Source organism: Arachis hypogaea, chromosome 8 (genome assembly GCF_003086295.3).
Source record: "Arachis hypogaea cultivar Tifrunner chromosome 8, arahy.Tifrunner.gnm2.J5K5, whole genome shotgun sequence".
NCBI classification, from domain to species: Eukaryota; Viridiplantae; Streptophyta; class Magnoliopsida; order Fabales; family Fabaceae; genus Arachis; species Arachis hypogaea.
In genome coordinates this window covers 26,887,099-26,900,343 of record NC_092043.1, presented here as the reverse complement: position 1 = coordinate 26,900,343, position 13,245 = coordinate 26,887,099, and the positions used below count along the sequence as shown (strand labels likewise).

General features: G+C 32.4%; 1 long non-coding RNA gene and 1 other non-coding gene across 2 annotated transcripts; both read left to right on the top strand.

Moving 5' to 3' along the window:
* The first annotated feature begins 2,667 nt into the window (after nucleotides 1–2,667).
* On the top strand, nucleotides 2,668–6,380 carry LOC112706657 (uncharacterized). The gene is made up of 5 exons (XR_003155821.3): nucleotides 2,668–3,506; nucleotides 4,375–4,457; nucleotides 4,729–4,793; nucleotides 4,905–5,060; nucleotides 6,130–6,380. It is a non-coding gene; the product is annotated as an uncharacterized lncRNA (long non-coding RNA).
* A 3,513-nt stretch (nucleotides 6,381–9,893) lies between these two features.
* On the top strand, nucleotides 9,894–9,997 carry LOC112708531 (small nucleolar RNA R71). The gene has a single exon (XR_003156385.1). It is a non-coding gene; the product is annotated as a small nucleolar RNA R71 (small nucleolar RNA).
* The last annotated feature ends 3,248 nt before the right edge of the window (nucleotides 9,998–13,245 follow it).

Genomic DNA, 13,245 nt, shown 5'->3' with positions numbered 1-13,245 from the left:
CTCACTTACCCAAAAAGCCGTACCTTTTATCTTCCATTGTTAGCCAAATTTGAGCCTACGATTAACCCACTTGTTCTTAATTTTAGCACATTACAAGCATAAAGCGAAAAACAATACAAGTCCTTAATTTGGATCTTTGATTAGCTTAGGCTAGTGTGTGTGAGTATCATTCAAGTGTGGGAATCTTGGGACATTGGGTGAAAAAAAGGGTGTATTTTGTATTATTATTAGAAATATTGGGAATTGGGTACATACTCAGATATTGATCAAATGTAAAACCTTATGCATTGAGGTTCTTGTATATAAAAAGAAAAAAAATAATAAGAAAAATAAAAGAAAAAGAAAAGAAAAATAATATGGAAAAGAAAAAAAGAAAAAAAAGAAAGAAATAAAAAAGGGGACAAAATGCCCCAAAGCAAAGTGAAGCTCAATAAAGATCAATGCATAAGTGTTGTGAAATGAAAAGGAAATGCATGAGTATGTGAAAAGGTGAAAAATGGGTAGTTAGGCTAGCTTTGAAATTGTATAGGATGTCATAGGTTAAGTGAGAAGTCTAAGTTTATCAAAGATTCAAATTTTAAGCTCACTTGACCAAATATGCATCCTACCTTGACCCTAGCCCCATTACAACCAAAGAAAAGACCTCATGATATATGTATGCATGCATGAAATATTTGTTGATTGTTAGAAGAAAAACAAATCTTAGAAAGCATGATTAGGAGAGAATTGAGAGAATCAACCCTAAACACTTGAGCGAATAGAGTGCAAACACTACCGGTGAGGGTTCGATTGCTCAATTACATGTTTCCACCCATGATCATCTCCTTTCATGCAAGTTTGTAAAAATATTTAATAGCTCAATTCAATTGTGGAGTAGACTTGCTAGTCCTTAGCCCTTGTGCATATATGCTTCTTGGAGATTGATTTATTTTGACCAAGCAATTGCATTCATGTAGATAGTTGCATATAGGTAGATTGCATTTAGTTAGTTCCCATTGAATAAATGTCATACCCTTACTTCATTCTTGGTTTAAGCATGAGGACATGCTTGGTTTAAGTGTGGGGAGGTTGATAAACCCCATTTGTAGGGTTTATCTTGTGCTTGATTTAAGGGATTTTATGACCTTTTACCCACATTTATTCAATGAAATAGCATGGTTTTATAACTTCTCCCTTAATTGTGCTTAAGAGTGAAAACATGCTTTTTAGGACTTAAAATAGCTAAATCTAATTCTCCTTGATTCTATTAGATGCCTTGATATGTTTGTTAAGTGATTTAAGGTTTAGGAGGCAAAGATTGGATCAAGGGAATGAAGAAAGAAGCATGAAAAGTTGGAGAACTCATGAAGAAATGAAAGAACCGGAAAGTTGTCAAGCCAACCTCTTCGCACTTAAATGACCATAACTTGAGCTACAGAGGTCCAAATGATGCGGTTCCAGTTGGGTTAGAAAGCTAACATCCGGGGCTTCGAAACGATATAAGATTTGCCATAGTTGCTACACGTATGGTGGCGCGCACGCGCATAGTATGCGCACGCGCCGTTGTTGCCACCTGGTTCACTTAAAGCAAAACGTGGCCAGCGATTTTAGAAGCCTTGTGGGCCCAATCCAACTCATTTCTGATGCTATTTAACCCAAGGAGTGAAGAGGGAAAAGGAAGTTAGTTACCATTAGTGATAGTTTAGTTCTAGAAGTAGTTTCTAGAGAGAGAAGCTCTCACTTCTCTCTAGGATTAGGATTAGGATTATACTTAGTTCTTAGATCTAGATTTCAATTCACCTTCTTCTACTTCTATCACTACAAGAAAATGGAACATTTGTAACAAAAAATTTGTATCAAATTTAAAATTGTTACAAATTATAGCTTTTTTGTAACAATAATTAGTTATTGTTAATATTTTGTAACAATAAAAAAATTTGTTACAAATTATGTTGGCTTTCGTATTGAATTGTTGTTTTGTTACAAAATGTTATAATATTTTGTAACAAAAGATTATATTGTTGCAAAAATTCAAAATATTTTGTAACAAAATTAATTTGTCACAAAATACAATATTTTTGTAACAAGTTATTTATTTGTCACAAAATTCAAAGATTTTTTGTAACTAATAAACAATTTTGTTTCAACGTACTAAATATAAGATTTTGTGTAAGATCTAGAAATTTTAGAAGATCTTATTAAGAGCTAATTTAGATGTATTTATCATTAAGTATTTTAATCCCTGAAAATATTTTATTAAAGATAATTGAATCAAATTTTGATTAATTGAGTTTAAAATAATTTAAAGTTTTATCTGATTTTATAATTATCGAATTATTTTCTATATTTAGATTATAAAATTTAACAAATGTAAAATAATAAGAATTTTATACGATTCGATTTAAATAATTGAGATTTCAAAATTTAATACTTATTTTTATAAATAAAGAAAATTAATTATATTATCTTATAATTTCAATTAGAGTATTTAATTTCAAATCAATTAATATTTTAATACAATAAATCATATTTTAAAATAATTTTAAAAATTTAATTAATTTTCAGATAAATTCAAAAACTCCAATTTACCCAAAATTCCTAATTTTACTTTTTGTCCCAAAATTAAACTATAATTTCCAAATTAAATCCAAACCCTAAATTTCACCAAATTAAACCCTAACCCCACTCATCTAACCCTAGCCCTCGTTACTCACTCACCCACTGCCAGCCCCTCTCCCCCATATACACATAACACAGCCTCAGAAAACAAAAAAGGAAAGAAAAAAAACGGGGATTAAGGGAGACGAGAAAAAGAAGGTTGCGATCGGAGAGGAGAGAGTGCTGCGAGCCAGGGACAATGCGAGGAAGGAGAGGAGCCGTCGCGCTCGGCCGCTACCAGCTCTGTCGCATCCTGCGCCGCGCCATTGCTGCCCAGACCGCGTCCGTTTCGTTCAGCCACCGCCGCTGCCGTCATGTGGGTGAGAGGGAGAAGCTGAGAAAGGCTCAGCCACGAGAACCAGAGGCGCGTGAGAGAGGGAAGACGCGATCGACGAAGGGAAGGGAAAAGGATTTCACCACCGCGGTGTCCTGCCACCACTGCTGCCTCCAATCGGAGCCCTAGCCACCGGAGCCCCTACGTCACCATTGCATGTGGGAGGAGGAGATGATGTTGCCGATTCTGATTCTGCGCAAGTCACTCATCGTCATTGGAATCATGAACCAGAGGCGGAAGGAGGCGTTCCTCCATCGCGAGCCAGCCACCAAGCTATGACCAAATTGGAGACATTGTTTCTATTACCTTCCGTTTTAGTAAGCTTATGAAGAAATTGCCTTGTATCACCTTGCTCTGCAATTGTTTCTGATTCATTTAGTTTTTCAGAGTCATTATTGTCATTGTTCGGCGTTACCGCCCTTGTCTAGAGCTATTGAATGTTTTTGCTGCGAGAATATTATTAGAATCGCTGCTGCTGCCACGAATTGGGGATAAAGGGGATTCCTGCGTCAAATCCTGCTATTGCGACATTGAGGTAGGGGGTTCATTTGTAAATTGAAAGCTTTTAAATTAACAATGCCCAAAGATTTTATTGAGTAATGAAAATAACTTATAAATGTTATGTATGGCTAATTGATGAAAGTCAGAATTGTTGGTAATAGTGAATACGATTGATTGTGATAAGATTGATTTGTTGTTGTGTTTTGTTTGAGCATTATTTTTATTGGTTATGTGATTTGATGATGATAAGGGTATGCTTGGAAACTTGGTTGGTAGCTGATGAACTATTATGAACATATGCTTGATTTCTTAAATGTTTGAGAATGCTGGAAAATTCTGTGTTTAGCTGGTTGTGATAAAGAATTGCCGGAGTTGTGTTTAATTACTGAGTTTTGGCTAATTGAGGTAGGGGATTTTATTTTGAAATTAACTGTAATGCCATTGAAGTCTAGGATTTAATTTATTAGAACTTCTGATTAGGGATATTGTTTTTTATTATCAAAACTTGTGAATATTAGGGCTGTTGATTATTGTTCTGTGTAGTTTTTTTTCTGATTTGTTACTTGTTTTTTTTTTTACTTGTTCTGATTAGTAATTTAGTATTATTGGAACTTCAAATTATTACTTGTTTTTGTTTTTAATTTGTTCTTAATTTAATTGATGCTAGATTGATGCCCAACAAAATTCATTCATAATAATGATTATTTACATGTTCATACCATCGATTGAGTTGTTACTCTTGAGAAACTTAGGGCTAAAGGAATTGAAGTTTTGGCCCTTGTTTGCCATGTCTCCAACGATCAACAGAGAAAGGATTTAATTCAAAAAACAGCACATTGTGTAATTGTGCTGGTTTATACATGTTGTACTAACTTTATTTCGTGGGATATTTTTTAATGCAGCTGCCAAGACTCAGAAAAAGGCAAGGGCTGGAAGCGATTTGAGTTTGACAAGGATGCGCCTCTTGAAGATGAGGAAATTGAAGGTTGGACTTGTTTGCCAATTTCACTATTCTAAATAAATTTGCGCAGATTTCTTCATTGCAAATACAATCTGTTTTAATACTATTGTTGTGTGCTTGTTAATACCACCAATACTTATTAATTTTAATTGTTCATTGCTTAGCCATGGTGAATCTTTTAATTATTGAATGCCAATGATATTTTTTCTTATAAATGATAATGAGTAATGGTTTGGGGTTTGGCTTGAAGCCTGAAACTTAATTGAACTGATTGTATTTGCCCACCTATCTGCAGTGGCTGAAGATGATACTTCCTTGGTCAAGCAAATTGGCCAGAGTTTCTAGTATTCTAAAATAGAGGTATATTCCTCTTCTTATATTTATGAATAGTCAGTTTTGTTCCTTGTTAACATACATGCATCATCTATGTATGGAAGACTAAACATAGATCGAATCCATTTTCTTATCAAGGCAAGAAGGGAGGAACAAATCCAAGCTGCTCATGACAAAGCCATGTTTGGTGCTTCAGCACTTCCACCTCCTACCAGTACTGACAGTGAGCCTGAAAGGGAGAATGAGAAAGAAGTTGATAAAAAAGCTGTTGTTACAAGCCTCTTAAGTGAAACGGTAAGTGGTTTCACTGCAGACTTATGTGGATAAGCATGATGAGTCATTTAAGTAATCCTTGTATTTGTGTGTGCATTTGTTGTTGAATAATTTCTCACATTAAGTTGTTATTCCTGCTTTATACTTGCTGTTGGTTGCTGCTGATTTTTCCCTCTCATTACTTGCTTATTGAATGATTGTTAAATTCAATGAAAAAGGAAATGTTGTTGAGTTATTGTTGTTTGTGTTGGAATAGATGATGATTGCTGAACTGAGATTGATTTTATTGATAAATCTGTTGCTGAAATCGTTTAGTTTGACTTGATTGATTTTCTGTTGAGTTAATGGATAAACTGCTATGCCCTTGCTGCTTGCAAGTGTAATGGTTATTGACTTCAATGAGTAGAATGCTGCCTAAATCCAGTACCTTTGTTCATTTTACTGTTTTGGGTGCTGTATGATGAGCCATTGATTGCTGTTCTGTTGAGTGCTGCTCTGCTTCTTGCTGGTTGGATTAGTTTTAATTGTTTCCTCATGTTTTCTTGTTGGAATTGGCTTATTTACTTCCTTCCTATGAATTCATTATGATTTTTTGTGTTTTTAACTGTCAAAGAATTCATATGGAATTTGAATTGATTGATTGAAATTGTGAAATAGGCAAATTTACTACTGAAATGCTGCCGAAATTTATTTTAAGCTGTTTTCAATATTCATCTTTGATTCAATTAATTGATTGAGTTGGTATTTAATTGCTTTTGGTTTTCAACTGTTGCTAAGCTCAATTGATTGATTATCCGGCTAAGTGCTTCACTGTTTTGGTTGTTGGAAGCTGGAAGCTTTGGGTTTTGTTATTCACTATTTGGTTGTTGTCCTATTTGGTTGTTCAATTAAACTGCATTGTGTTGTTTGAAAGGGTGCAAGTTGTGAATTGGTTGTGTTTGTTGGAACCGTGGACGGTGAAAATATCCAAGTTTTAGGGGAGGTTCTACCGAAAATTTTCTAAACATTTTGGATAAAACTTAGTGGAAAAATTATAATTAGTGTTATATCTTGTTTCTAACTTTTTTGTTTTGGTTTTTCTTATTTACAGGAGTGCTGAAATGGTGACCATATGCTACCTTGAGAGCTCAAGAATATTTTGATGCATAGAGACACTAATCTATGTTAGAATTTTTATGTTTTGGTTAAACTTTTATGTTAGAACTTTTATGTTTTGGTTGAACTAATCAATGTACTCACTAGCTAATGTTATTTTGTTTCAAGACAATTTTAGCTAAAAGGATCTTGTTTGACTTATGTATGTTTTTGCATATTATATACAAGTAAACTTGCTTATTAAAAGTGTTAATATATTAGTTAATTTAAAAAATAGTTTAGTAAATTATGCATGTAATTTGTAATAAAAAAAAGTTGTTACAAAATAATTAATTTGCTTTCGTAATTAAAGAAAAAAATGTTACAAAATCATGTTACATTTTGTAACAATTTTTTGATAGGAAAAAAATGGACGGTCACGAAAAATACCTTCAAGATAAAAAATTGTTACCACTTTTGTAACGGCTTCTGGTTTTTTGTATCAAGAAAAATTGTTACAAAATATGGTATTGAATTGTAACAGTTCCATTTTTCGTTACAAAAATTTTTTGTAACGGGACTCACTGCAATGGACTCTTTTTTTGTTACAAAAAACTTTTGTTTCAAAATTTCGACGTTTTGTAACAATATTTTTTGTTACAAATACGTCTTTTTCTTGTAGTGTATCTCTCAACTTTTTGTTGCTACATTCATCTTTTTCTATTCTTTTGTTGTAATTTTCTTTATGTTGTTCTTGTGTTTTTGTTGTAGATCTACTTTTGTTTCTTCTACTTTCTTCCAATTCAATTCAAAGTAATTCATAATAGATGTGTTTCTTTTGATTGTTGTTATTAATTCTTTTCAATAATTGTTGTTAGATTCTACTCTTGTTACCAATTTACTATGCTTTTCTTTTGTACCCTCCAAGTGTTTGATGAAATGCTTGGTTGGATTTTAGAGTAGAATTTTATACTCTTGGCTTGGAAAGGTAACTTAAGAACTCTTGAGTTACTAATGTCCAAGTAATTGATGATTGGGAGCCATTTACTCTAGTTCTCACTAATTGAATTAGTGGAGAGTTAGGACTTATGGACTAGGATTGATATAACTCAATTGACTTTCCTTTACTACTAGTTAGAGGATGATTTAATGAGATTAATCCTTGCCAATTCTCATATTGTGGTTAGTGATTAGGATAGAGATCCTTGACCACCAACCCTTGCCAAGACCTTTTTAGGCCTTAGTTTACTTTCTTGCCATTTATCTTTCATGCTTCATATCAAAACCCCAAAATAACTCACAACCAATAACAAGACACTCTATTGTAATTCCTAGGGAGAACGACCCGAGGTTTCAATACTTCGGTTTATAAATTTAGGGGTTTGTTTTAGTGACAAACAACTTTTTGTATGAAAAGATTATTGTTTGGTTTAGGAACTATACTTGCAACGAGAATTCATTTGTGAAATTCTAAACCATCAAAAATCTAATCATCAGTCTACAGATCCTGAGATGATCCTGTGGGGTCCACAGATCCTGAGGTGTCAAGGATTTACATCCCTGTACCAATGAGGCATGTAAAACACCGTTTTCATGCAATCTTGGCGTTCAACGCCAGATTGGTGCTTGTTTCTGGCGTTGAACGCCAGCTTCATGCTTGTTTTGGGTGTTCAACGCCCATTTGCAGCATGTTTCTGGCGTTGAACGCCAGTTCCATACTTGTTTCTGGCGTTCAGCGCCAGCTTTCCTCAAGATGTATCCTGGCGTTTAGACGCCAGGATGTTGCTTGTTTCTGACGTTCAACGCCAGATCCATGCTCTATTCTGGCGTTGAACGCCAGCCAGATGCTCCTTACTGGCGTTTAAACGCCAGTAAGACCTTCCTCCAGGGTGTGCTTTTTCTTCTGCTATTTTTTATTATATTTTTATTTTAGTATTTATTTTGTGACTCCTCATGATCATGAACCTAACAAAACATCAAAGAAAGATAAAAATAAAAATAGAATTAGATAAATAAAAATTGGGTTGCCTCCCAATAAGCGCTTCTTTAATGTCAATAGCTTGACAGTGGGCTCTCGTGGAGCCTCACAGGTGATCAGGTCAATGTTGTAGACTCCCAACACCAAACTTAGAGTTTGGATGTGGGGATTCAACACCAAACTTAGAGTTTGGCTGTGGCTTCCCAACACCAAACTTAAATTTTGATTGTGGGAGCTCTGTTTGACTCTGTACTGAGAGAAGCTTTTCATGCTTCCTCTCCATTGTTACAGAAGAACACCCTTGGATCTTAAACACAAGGTAGTCCCCATTCAATTGAAGAACTAATTCTCCTCTGTTAACATCTATCATAGCTCCTGCTGTGGCTAGGAAAGGTCTTCCAAGGACAATGCATTCATCCTCCTCCTTCCTAGTGTCTAAGATTATGAAATCAGCAGGGATGTAAAGACCTTCAACCTTTACCAACACGTCCTCTACTAATCCATAAGCTTGTCTTACTGACTTGTCTGCCATTTGCAATGAGAATATAGCAGGCTGTACCTCAATGATCCCCAGCTTCTCCATTACAGAGAGTGGCATAAGATTTATGCCTGACCCTAGGTCACACAGAGCCTTTTCAAAGGTCATGGTGCCTATGGTACAGGGTATTAAGAATTTACCAGGATCTTGTTTCTTTTGAGGTAAAGTTTGCTAAACCCATGTATCTAGTTCACCAATGAGCAAGGAAAGTTCACCTTCCCAAGTCTCATTACCAAACAAATTGGCATTCAGCTTTATGATAGCTCCTAGATATTGAGCAACTTGCTCTCCAGTTACATCTTCATCCTCTTCAGAGGAAGAATAGTTTTCAGAGCTCATGAATGACAGAAGGAGGTTTAATGGGATCTCTATGGTCTCTATATGACCTTCAGATTCCTTTAAGTCCTCAATAAGGAACTCCTTCTTGCTTGAGAGACGTCCCCTGAGGTCTTCCTCATTGGGATTTACGTCCTCTCCTTCCTCTCTAGGTTTGGCCATGTTGATTATGTCAATGGCCTTGCACTCTCTTTTTGGATTCTCTTCAGTATTGCTTGGGAGAGTACTAGGAGTAGTTTCAGTGACTTTCTTACTCAGCTGGCCCACTTTTGCCTCCAAATTTCTGATAGAGGACTTTGTTTCACTCATGAAGCTTAGAGTGGCCTTAGACAGATCAGAGACTATATTTGCTAAGTTAGAGGTGCTCTGCTCAGAATTCTCTGTCTGTTGCTGAGAAGATAATGGAAAAGGCTTGCTATTGCTAAACCTGTTTCTTCCACCATTATTAAAGCCTTGTTGAGGCTTTTGTTGATCCTTCCATGAGAAATTTGGATGATTTCTCTATGAGGGGTTATAGGTGTTGCCAAAGGCTTCCACCATGTAATTTACCTCTGTCATTGCAGGGTTTTCAGGATCATAAGCATCTTCTTCAGGAGAGGCCTCTTTAGTACTGTTGGATGCATTTTGCCATCCATTCAGACTTTGAAAGATCATGTTGACTTGCTGAGTCAACATTTTGTTCTGAGCCAATATGGATTTTAGAGTATCAATTTCAAGGACTCCCTTCCTTTGAGGCATCCCATTACTCACGAAATTCCTCTCAGAAGTATACATGAATTGGTTATTTGCAACCATGTCAATGAGTTCTTGAGCTTCTGCAGGCGTTTTCTTTAGGTGAATGGATCCACTTGCAGAGTGATCCAGTGACATCTTAGAGAACTCAGACAGACCATGATAGAATAAATCTATCATGGTCCACTCTGAAAACATGTCAGAAGGACACTTTTTGGTCATCTGCTTGTATCTTTCCCAAGCTTCATAGAGGGATTCACCATCTTTTTACTTAAAGGTCTAAACATCCACTCTAAGCTTGCTCAGCTTTTGAGGAGGAAAGAATTTAACCAAGAAGGCCGTGACCAGCTTATCCCAAGAGTCCAGGCTATCCTTAGGTTGTGAGTCCAACCATGTTCTAGCTCTGTCTCTTACAGCAAAAGGGAAAAGCATGAGCCTGTAGACTTCAGGATCTACTCCATTAGTCTTAACAGTCTCACAGATCTACAAGAACTCAGTTAAAAACTGGTAGGAATCTTCTGATGGAAGTCCATGAAATTTGCAGTTTTGTTGCATTAGAGCAACTAGTTGAGGTTTCAGCTCAAAATTGTTCGCTCCAATGGCAGAAATTGAGATGCTTCTTCCATCAAACTTGGAAGTAGGTGTAGTATAATCACCAAGCATCCTCCTTGCATTATTGTTGTTGGGTTTGGCTGCCATATCCTTTTCTTGTTCAAAAATTTCAGTAAGGTTGTCTCTGGATTGTTGTAATTTAGCTTCTCTTAGTTTTCTCTTCTGAGTCCTTTCAGGTTCAGGATTAGCTTCAACAAGAATGCCTTTTTCCTTGTTCCTGCTCATATGAGAAAGAAGAGAACAGAAAAGGAAGAGGAATCCTCTATGTCACAGTATAGAGATTCCTTTATGTTAGTAGAAGAAGAAAGGAATAGAAGAAGAAAAAGAGTTAAGAATCCAAACACAAGGGTGAAGATAGGTTCAGATTCGTGAGATGAAGAGAAGTGTTAGTAAATAAATAAATAAATAGAAGAAGATGAGAGGGGGAGAATTTCGAAAATAAATTTTGAAAAAGAGTTAGTGATTTTTGAAAATTACAGGGAAATAAAATTAAAATTAAAATTTAAAATAATTAATTAATTAAAAAAGAATTTTAAAAAGGAAGGAGAAATTTTTGAAAATTAGAGAGGGAAAAGTAATTAGGTGGTTTTGAAAAAGATAAGAAACTAACAAAAAGTCAATTAGTTAGTTGAAAAATATTTGAAAATCAATTTAAAAAAGATAAGAAGATAAGACGTTAGAAGGGATATTTTGAAATCAAATTTTTGAAAGAGATATGATTTAAAAAGATATGATAAAGATATGATTAAAAAGATATGGTTGAAAAAGATTTAATTTTTAAAATTAAAATTAACTACTTGACTAACAAGAAACTAAAAGATATGATTCTAGAATTTAAAGATTGAACCTTTCTTAACAATAAAGTAACAAACTTCAAAATTTTTGAATCAATCACATTACTTGTTAGTTAAGTTTCGAAAATTTCAAATAAAATAAGAAAAAGATTTTGAAAAATAGTTTTAAATTTTCAAAAATCATAAGATAAAAGTAAAAGAGATTTGATTTTTGAAAAAGATTTTGAAAAGATAAGAATTTTAAAATTGAAAATTTGACTTGACTTATAAGAACTAACTAATTTTAAAAATTTTTGACTAAGTCAACTCAAATTTTCGAAATTTTGAGAGAAATAAGGAAAAGATATATATATATATATATATATATATATATATATATATATATATATATATATATATCTATATAGGTAAATTCTACCCAACCCCTCTGAAATAATATGTAAGTTATCCTTCATGATGTGTCATACTTTAATTGGTCATTAACTTAACTATAGTTGGGTTATTTTGTAATTTATTATTTTAGATAGGTAATTGTATAATTTTTTAAAATATTAAAATTCTACCCCGTTAATTGAAGTACGTTCTCACGCAATCTCTTTCTACAGTGCATCATTTCTTAACAGGTCATTGAATTCTCATGGTTCGTAATTTCCCCGTTCTTTCCAGTATAGCCAGCGCCGACTTCATTTCTATCTCTTGTCCTCTCATTCAATCACTTTTTTGGCCATGACCCATGAATCACTCCTTACCAACATCAACATTATTAATGGTTAGTTCAGTTATTAAATTTTTTTTATTAAAAAATATATATTTATTTAATTATATGATGGAATATATATTCATATGTAAAATATAATATAATAAAATTAATCAATTCAAAATACTTAAAAGTATATTTAAAATCATGAACATATAAATATAATAATAAAATTTGTACTCTAACCAAGTAAACATATTTTTTATCATACATAAATTAATAATACAAATTTAAAATAATAAAATCCAATTTTTTACTGTATTTTTTATAATATTTTTATTTTTTTAATTTACAATGTATTAGTACTTTATTATTTAATTAATGATTAAATAAATTATTTTTATAAAAAATTATTTTTGTATTATCTTAGAGAAGAGACTAATATAATAGTTTAAAAAATAACGTAAAAATAAAATTTTAAATAAAAATATTTAATATTAAAATTTTTAAATACAAAAATAATTTGTATAAATATTTAAAAGATAAATATAAATATATGCATAAAATAAATAAAACAGATAAAATAGGAATATTCATGAGAAATAAATAATTATTTTTGTCTTTTTTATTTATTTTAAACATATATTTCATATTTATATCTTGAATATCTATACAATTTATTTTTGTATTTAAAAATTTTAATATTAACTATTTTTTATTTAAAATATCATTTTTACATTAATTTTTAAACTGCTGTATTGGTCTCTTCTTTAAGATTATACAAAGAATAATTTCTCATGAAAATAATTTGTTTAATCATTAATTAAATAAATTAAAAATTAAAAGAATAAAAATACTATAAAAAATACTTGTAAGAAAGTTGAATTTTATCATTTTAAATTTGTGTTATTAATTTTAATAATTTATATTTTTTAAATAATTTATGTATGATAAAAGATATATTTACTTGTTTAGAGTACAAATTTTATTATTATATTTGTATATTCCTGATTTTAATTATACTTTTAATTACTCTGAATATCTTTATTTTATTATATTATATTTTACATATGAATATATATTCTATATATTATTTTTAATGAAAAAAATTTAATAACCGAACTAACTGTTAATTATGTTGGTAAGGAGTGATCCACGACAAAAAAAAAGGATTGAGTGAGAGGACAGGAGATAGCAATGAAGAAAGAGATTGTGTGCAACTAAGTCAGCGCTGCTTACCGGGTAGAATTTTAATATTTTAAGAAATTATACAATTACCCATCTAAAATAATAAATTACAAAATAACTTAACTATAGTTAAGATAATAACCAATTAAAGTGTGACACATCATGAAGGGTAACTTACATGTTATTTTAGAGGGGTTGGGTAGAATTTACCATATATATATATATATATATATATATATATATATATATATATTGAA